This window comes from Prionailurus bengalensis, chromosome B3 (assembly GCF_016509475.1).
Source record: "Prionailurus bengalensis isolate Pbe53 chromosome B3, Fcat_Pben_1.1_paternal_pri, whole genome shotgun sequence".
Taxonomy (NCBI): Eukaryota; Metazoa; Chordata; class Mammalia; order Carnivora; family Felidae; genus Prionailurus; species Prionailurus bengalensis.
In genome coordinates, this window is record NC_057355.1 from 112,671,101 (window position 1) to 112,680,447 (window position 9,347).

Consider the following 9,347-nt stretch of genomic DNA (forward strand, 5'->3'; position numbering starts at 1 on the left):
ATCATCTCATTTTCCTCCACAACAACTCTCAGGGCTAGATTATCGTTAATATTTTTATTTTAATAGAGAGATTGTACCAATATCCTGGGTAGTGGAAAGGCAGACTCTGAGGCCAGAAACCTGGGTTCAAATATTGCCCTGGCACTTGGGCATGTGTCGTCACAGGCATGCTAGGCAACTTCAGCCTGTTCTTCACTTATCAAATGGTAATAACAATAATAATGTCCAACAAATCTCGCTGTGTAATTTACTTCTCATGTATATTCCTTATTTCTAGGAAATATATGAGTATAAGGCACATGAGAAGGGCCACCAAAATGGTAGGGATTATTTTCTGTTTACTCATTCATTTATTCAACATTTATTCAGTGACTACTCAGTTATTTTATTAACTTTACCCCATAAGACACAGTGCATAGGGCTTAAGAACTTTTCAGGAGCCTGTGAGAATGTTTGATGCCTAGAATAAAATTAATAACTCCAAGACAGGAAGGTACTTACTGTAGATTCATAATTAATAAATGTTAACATTGAATGTGTCACTAAACATGTCAACTAGTCAACTGTTGACAGTTTAACTCTTCCGCAATGTATAAATAATTAACATAATAGTTTATGGCACAAGAGCAAAGTGAAGAATTTAACATGTTAGGGGCGCCTGGGTGGCTCCGTTGGTTGGGCTCTGACTTCAGCTCAGGTCATGATCTGGTGGTTTGTGGGTTGGAGCCCCACGTCGAGCTCTGTGCTAACAGCTCAGAGCCTGGAGGCTGCTTAGAATTCTCTGTCTCCCTCTCTCTCTGTCCCTTCCCTGCACGAGCTCTGCTTCTCTCTCTCAAAAAGTAAATAAACTTAAAAAAAAAAAAAGAATTTAACATGTTAAAGGATGCCTTTTTAAAAAGATAAAACCGTGACTGTCATATAAATATACAAAATGAATATATGTCAAATAGTTAATTTATTAACTAATGAGGAAATCAGCAAGATGTTACAATTGGTTCAAAGGAGAATTCAAAGAGCAGAGACATATGTAGGTCATGTGAACTTACAAATATATGCAAAATTGGCTTTTTCCATTATGGTGGGGGTGGGAAGGGATCAACTGTTCCTCCATCAGACAGAATTATTTTGCATATTTATAGGTAACAATTATTTGCTTTGTTATCATTTTAAAAAATAACAGAATTATAAAATAGTTCTAAGACAATGAAAGGTTTAAATTCCACAGAATCAGATAAACCAAAACAATGTGCTCTTGATAATACATAGTTTGCCAATGAATACATCCAGCATTTTTTTTTTTTTGATACCCTTTGGTACATTTCAAAGTCTGTCACAATTTTTTCTGACAGTCTCTCCCTCTTTCCTCGTGATTATAGAATCTCCAAGAAAGATTATTCTTGACCACAAAATAAGATTGATTTCAGTTAGGTTTGGCTTGATCGGCTTGATGGTTTACATAAATTCAGCAAGTGTATTCGTGAACATATAGGCTTCCTTAAGTTTGCTTTGCAAATCTTGAGCCGCACAGTACCGAACAATTGCTCATGTCATAGAATTAACTTCTGTCTGGGAGTTCTTCTAAGGAATCTCAGATGGATTTAAAGGCGGGTACTATTTACTATCTTGAGAGAGGAAACCAATTCTAGGAAATGGTCTCCACCAAATTTCACTGCCATACCTATATGAATGTGGGTGAATTCCTCTCAAGATTCTCAAGTTCCCTAAATATCACATGGTTCCTGGTCTGCTAGGAAGTGGTGTTCCTAAACCACCTGAAAGGCTGGGACACCCCCAGCCAGGAGCCAGGCCAGCTTTCCTGAGGGGGTCTTATAGACGTTAGTTCCGTAAGTACAGCCAACCTTTGTTTCTTAAAGCAAAGTGGTGGTCATATTTGACTAAATGAGCACCATTCTCAAATATAACACTTCTGATAAGGTCCATATTGCACGGTCAACATGTCCAATTATATCCTGCTGAAAAGGAGGGCTGCAAACCATGCAAAAAATAAAAGTGAGGAGACTCTTTCATATTTCTGAGTTCTGGGGACCCAGTGAGAATCAGCTATCACTTAAAACCTGTTTACTTAAAAACTGTTTACAAAAGCAGCACTTACTAAATTGTTGTGTGTGATAGAAGTATAAAAGGAAGGAGAAATGGCCTTCTGCTAGATCCAGAAAATAGAAAGTAAAAAAAATTAACAGTATTCCAGATAACCATAATAAAATTTTCCTTTTCAGTTTATGTAGTCCTATAGTGAATTCTTGTTCTACCGGATCTTGGGTTAGCAGTCTCATGAAGCCATTTGCTTCTCAACTGAAAAGGGTTCTGGGAATCTTGACTCAGATCATTGGTACAGTCTGAAAGTTGTCTAGAGGATGTCACTTCCTCAGACTGTACCTAAGAGTCTGTTGTTTGAAATGTCAATCGTTTGAAGCACCTGGTAAAGTCTTTTTCAATGAGATGCTGAGATTCTCCTTCTTTGTTCAAGAAATAAAGTGTGGCCCATACCTTATAGCATCACCTTAGGGAAGCAGTAGTTTAAAACAAAAACCATTTGTAGATAGCAAAGACTTAGAATGGCTGTGGTTAATTTATTACTGATAATTTTGGAAGGAAAAAAGGTCTCATGATATGCATAACAAAGATAAAGTCATTAAAAATTTAAAATTTTTAAAATGTTTATTTACTGTTGAGAGAGAGAGACAGAGTGCAGGCAGGAGAGGGGCAGAGATAGAGGGAGACACAGAATCCGAAGCAGGCTCCAGGCTCTGAGCTGTCAGCACAGAGCCCAACGTGGGGCTTGAACCCACAAACCATGAGATCATGCCCTAAGCCGAAGTCAGATGCTTAACTGGCTGAGCAACTCAGGCACCCCAAGTCATTAAAACAATTTAGACAAACATCTCTAAGGATGTAGGTTACGCTTCTTTCCAAAGAAGCCAGTGAAGGCTGCATTTGATTTATCTAAAAGTATGGATATAAGTTTTATAAAGGAAAAGAATCTTGAGATATAGCATATAATAATCCTAAGACATAATGTATGCAATATACCAAGAATGCACCAAGAACATCAAATAAAGAGGGACAATAAATCTGGATCTTATTTTTATAAAAAATATAAATGGGTATTTACATTGCCATTTATATACCCATGTTCCATGGGTAAGTCTGATGTATATTTCTAACTGAGAACCAATGGCCTAGAAGCCTCTAGATTCAGATTAAAGACATAAGGTTTTAACTAAGTATTTCAAATGATAACTGATTTTATGACTCATAACACCATACTACTATGCCTTAATATATTAGGCAAAGCATCTCCAGGACACTAATAAATATAAGAAAACTTGAAGTATTTCTTAAGAATTTTGGTCAGTGTTTCCTGGGGTAAAGACATATTATAGAAAACCAGAACATTGACAAATTTCCAGGGATGTCCCACGAAACATACACTTTCTGAAGTATTTATTTAGTACTATTTTACTTGTACAAATTTAACCTGGGGCTGAAAAACAATATTTGATTATTTAATCAAAGTAACAATAAAATATTTTTTAAAATAAACATTAATGGCAATGCAATTGAAAAGAGCCTTACCTCTGTCATACAAGGAAAATTTGTTCTTTTATTAAAAAAATTTTTAACTGTATTTATTTTGAGAGAAAGAGAGCGAATGGGGTAGGGGCAGAGAGAGAGGGGAGAGAGAATACCAAGCAGGCTGCACTGTCAGTGCAGAGCCCGATATGGGGCTCGAACCCATGAACCATGAGATCATGACCTGAGTCAAAACCAAAAGTCGGATGCTTAACCAACTGAGCCACCCCGGCGCCCTTGTTCTTTTTTTTTTTTTTTTTTCACTTTGAGTAACCAAAAACATAATAAAGTCCACATAAAACACAGAAAATCATTCTGGTAAGGCACAGAATCTTTCCTCTCTAGGCAATTTACACAGAAACTAAAAACAAACAAAAAACCCCCCACCTTTCATATGGTAAACAAAGGCATTCTCAATAAACTAGATAAGGAAACCCATCAAAACAGAGTGAACTTTGCTAAGGTTTTGACACATTTCATAACTTCTTTTCAGACTCAGGTATTATTAACAAAAGTAAATAGAATTCACATTCTGAGTTTTTCCTTTCATTATCTGCTTTTGTATTCTGGAAGAAACTGACACTTTGCATTAGGATAGATCTCAGGGGATCAAAACAAAATTTTTTATAATACTGAGATATCATTTATGTAAACATGCAATTTGTTCATTACTACCAGCCTCAAGTTAAGTAATAGACCAGTATTTTTTAAATTCTCAGTCTTAATGGCTAATATGATATTGATAGTTATAACCCACACACATATGCAGAAGCCCTTAGGGGTCCTCCACAAGTCTCAAGAATAAAATGGTCTGGAGACCAACAACATTGAGGACTGATGCTTAGGATAAAACTACTCTTTTTTTTTTTTTTTAAGAATAAAAACATTTAGGCAGTTGGATTTCTCTGTCACTATTGCTCCTAACTGTAGTTGCAACCATTCATATTAATTATAATTTTTAACCAAAGCAACAAACTTCTCATTCATACAGAAAAGTGGGTGCAGGGTGATAACCGAGAACTTTCTGCCATGTAGCAGCATGTCAACAGACTAGGAAAGCTTATGAATGAATACACTTTTGTGTAGTCATGCTCTTTTCTTTTATGTGTTCTTAAAGTAGCAAAAATAAATGTGTATATTAACCTGACCTGTAGATATAGCCCCTCTAGAGCATATAATTAATTAATTATGTGTTGAGTATGCTATCTTACTTGGGAATTATCTAGATATTCAATGACTATCCACTAATTAACTCGATTTAATACCAGTTCAAAATTTTAAGCTACCTAGGAATCTTGGAAGTGATCTTTAAGCTGCCATGCTACAAAACGTAATTATTCTTGAAATAAAATTATGAAAATCAGAATTCAATTTTGTTGAACACAAATTTACATTTTATAAGAACCATAGGAAAAGTACACCCAAGTAGAATAGAATGTATGCTTTTACTATGCTCCATACTGATAAATCAAAGAAGGCATAATTGTTCTTTTAAATCACACATATTGAACTAGTTTTATTTGCCAAAGATTTACCTTAATTATATCAACTTGGATTCTTAAAATGTCTCTGAGTTAGTTTCTGTAATTTTTTAAGTGTAGCACATTTAAAGCATTAGAAATTCATTCCCTCATTGCATTAAATTTTTAGGAATACTTGATTTGTATAAACACTTATTTTTCTCTTTAAATCAATCAGAATAGAGATTCTTTAAGATGATTGATAATGTAATTTATAAAGACTTAAGGTAGAAATATTCCACACTTACACTACAAGAGTTAAAGGCCTGAATACAGACATGGGCATACAGACACAAAGTGACCTTATAGATTCAATTCTATAATTTGTGCCACAGGTTGAGACATAAGGAGCATAGAAACACACAAACTCATCGGTTCAGTTGTATCGAAGAGCTGTTCTCCTTAGTGGGCACAAAATTCTTTGAGCTTGAAATAGATAAATCAACAAATAAGACTAATCAACCAGATTCTCTTTCATCTTTTTACATAACAGAAAATATATTTCTATAATTTATTAATCCATTTACAGAGATCATTAAATGATCAAAACTATAAAATCAAATTCACAATCATTGCTTCTACCGTTGGAGAATTGCTTCTCAGGCACAAACAAAACACATGAAACAAAGCAAAACAAAACACAAAACTGGTAGAGAGGAAAATAAAAACTAGAGAGACGGGGTCAACAAAGTTCTATTGCTATTTCAGGTTCACCTCTGGGAACCAAGAATTACATATCTGGGCTTCAGCTGTCCATAGGATGCACTTCTCTGGCAGTACAGTATCTCTTACTCTGTCAGGTGAATCCACTGGACACATTGGTAGAAGATCTCTAAAGCTGGTAGAGAATAACTTTTTTTTTTTATTTTAGAGAGAGATCATGCAAGCAGGGGAGAGGGGAAGAAGGAGAGAGAGAGAGAGAGAGAGAGAGAAAGGAGAGAGCAGACTCCATGCTTAGCACAGAGCCTGACTCGGGCCTTGATCCCAAAATCCTGGGATCATGAACTGAGCCAAAATCAAGAGTCAGACACTCAACTGACTGAGCCACCCAGGTGCTCCAAGATTAACTTTTTTAAAAAAGGTAAAATCATGAATCTCATAGAAACATAAAATGAACATGTCAATAGTTCTAAACTCATTAATTAATGAGATTACGAGTAAGATCTTATGACTGATTTGAAAGAAATTTCCAAGACCCAAGACATACACAGATGTTTACATGAGTTTACAAATAAATACGGGGGGGGGGGGGGGAGAAAAATTAATTGTCCCTCTACCAGATGAAGTATACTTTAATGTTAATATGACGAAGTAGACTTCATGTTATCACTGTTATCAGTTGCCTAAATTTTACAGAATTGTAAAATAACTCAAAGACAATGAAAGGTGCAAACCCCACAAATCAGATAATCTAGAAACGTGGGCTTTATGCAACATACAGATTTCCATTGAAGATATACCATAGTCTCTTTTCTTTGGTTCATTTCAAAGTCGTTCACAAACCAAGCTCAAAAAGCATGAAAACTACAAAGATTATACAAATTCTCAAAAAATTTTACAGCAAAACAGTTAAATTAAATGTGGATGGTTCGTACGTTTTAACACATTTGATTTGATGTGTAGTGGAATGAGGTCTTTCAAAGTCAAAGTGCCTGGGATCTATGAAAATTTTCCTGGGGTTCATTGGGTGCTAGCACTGTGTTAAGCGTGGAGGGCTGATTGAGAAGAAGGGAGATTTGGGCCAACCCTTCAAGGAACATTCCATCATGGTATATGAAAACCAAGGCACTATTCTGTCCCTTTTGGATTGTTCCCTATCTCTAGTGGTACTATTCTCCAAGTCATTTTCTTTCTTTCTTTTTATGAACCTGTTTTATTTATTTTTTATTTTTAATGCTTATTTATTTTTGAGAGAGAGAGAGAGAGAGATCAGGGGAGGGGCAGAGAGAGAGAGAGAGAGAGAGAGACAGAGAATCCGAAGCAGGCTCCGTGATCTCAGGGCAAATCCCGACTTGGGGATGGAACCCATGAACCGTGAGAACATGACCTGAGCTAAAGCCAGACGCTCAACTGACTGAACCACCCAGGTGCCCCAAACCTTTTTAAATTGTGAAAACACACACATATACTGAAAAATACACACGCACACAAAGTAAAGAATAGCTTTTTATAAAATGAATGTCTATATAACCATGACTCAGCACCCAAACCTTCCAAATGTCTTTGTCTGCTGGCACCCCTCTTTATTGTCAGTGTCCTAATTTTGTGTAAGCCCATCTAGCCTTTTCTTTAGAGTTTTTGCACTTACATATGTGTCTGAAAATGATACAGTTTTGTTTGGGCTAGTTTGAAGTTTATTATAAGTACTTCATTCATGTTATATTGCAAGATTCAGTCACATTTCTGGCAAACTGCAATTTGCTAACTTTCATTGCTGTATAGCAAGATTTCTCAAAGCATTTTGATCTCAGGACCCCTTTACACTAGTAAAATTTTTGAGTACCCCAAATACCTTTTGTTTATGTGGGTTATACCTATTAATGTTTACTACATTAGAAATTAAGGTCCAACTTTAAAAAATGTTTGTATTCTAATTAATAAGTAACTCATTTTGAATAATTCATCAAAGAGCTAAACATAGAATTACCATATGGTCCAATAATTCTACTCCTAGGTATATACACAAAATAACTGAAATCAGGGATTTGAATAGATACTTGTACACCAATGCTCATTGCAGTATAATGCACAATAGTCGAAAGGTGGAACAACCCAAATGTCCATCAACAAGTGATTGAATAAATGAAATGTGCTATATACTTACAATGGAGTATTATTCAGCCAGGAAATGGAATGAGGTTCTTTTTTTTTTTTTTTTAAGAATTTTTAAATGTTTATTTATTTTGAGAAAGAGAGAGAGAGACAGAGAGACAGAGACAGAGACAGAGCATGAGTCGGGGAGGGGGAGAGAGAGAGGGAGACATAGAATCTGAAGCAGGCTCCAGGCTCTGAGCTGCCAACACAGAGCTCCATGCGGGGCTGAAACTCACAAACTATGAAATCATGACCTGAGCCAAAGTCAGACACTTAACCAGCCGAGCCACCCAGGCACTCTGGAATGAAGTTCTAATACATGCTACAACATGGATGCTCCTGGGAAAACATGCCAAGTGAAAAAAGCCAGACACAAAATATTGTATAATTCCATTATATGACATATCTAGAAAAGGCAAATTCGTAGAGACAGAAAGCAGGAGTGCACTGATTACCAAGGAGGGGAATGGAGAGTTATTGCTCAGTGGGTGTAAAGTTTCTGTTTGGAGTGATGTCACTAGTATCAAAAAACTGCATACTTAAAAATTGTTAAAATGGAAAATTTTGCGTTACACATATGTTAGCACCGTAACACAAACAAAAAAATACTGAAACTGTTACATGTTAACCTACGTAAAATATTTTCTTAAAAAAGTAATTATTTTTTAAAAGTAAAAAAATAATGAGAAGAGTAATATTGTTTTACGTGTCTTTAATATCTGGTTTAAGAGAAAATGGTTAAATTCTCATATCTGCTTCTTCACTTAATCCGTTGTGATATGTTGGCTTGGATGAAGTATATGAAGAAAATCTTGCTTCACACCAAAATGTAGTTGGAAAAAGGAGGAGTAGTTTAATAACTTTTGCAGATAAGTGTGGATATTCTTCTTTGATATTATACCAGAACTTGGTAAGTGATAGTTTCTCAAATGTTATGTGCAATGTGGAATCATATCCTTTGGTCTATCTTGCCCTTTGAGTGGATCGCTTACCTACGCGTGATTTCATAACATAACACATTGATCATTTATCTTATGTTGGTTCACTGAGTCATGCAGATCTTCCAAATGTTGATATATTTCATTATGCACTATCAAAAATCACATCAGTAAATATCACCACAAATCTCATCCAAAGATTCTCTAAGTTTTGGGAAACTTACCGTGGTGGGTACAAGTTTTCAAAAAATCTAATTTTTGCTTGAAATCTTGGATTTATTTATTGGCAACAAATGCTGTCTTTTTCTCCCTTAAGCTCATTTTGTTAATACTCAAGAAAATATCTGCCAAACTCCCAAGTTTGAAAAACAATTTTTGGTATGTCAGTTGGCTTTTTTTTTTCCTAAATAAAAACTGGTATTTCATGGGAAAAAAAATGTATAGTTTAGTTCACAACTTAAGAATTTGCACATGGGTTTGT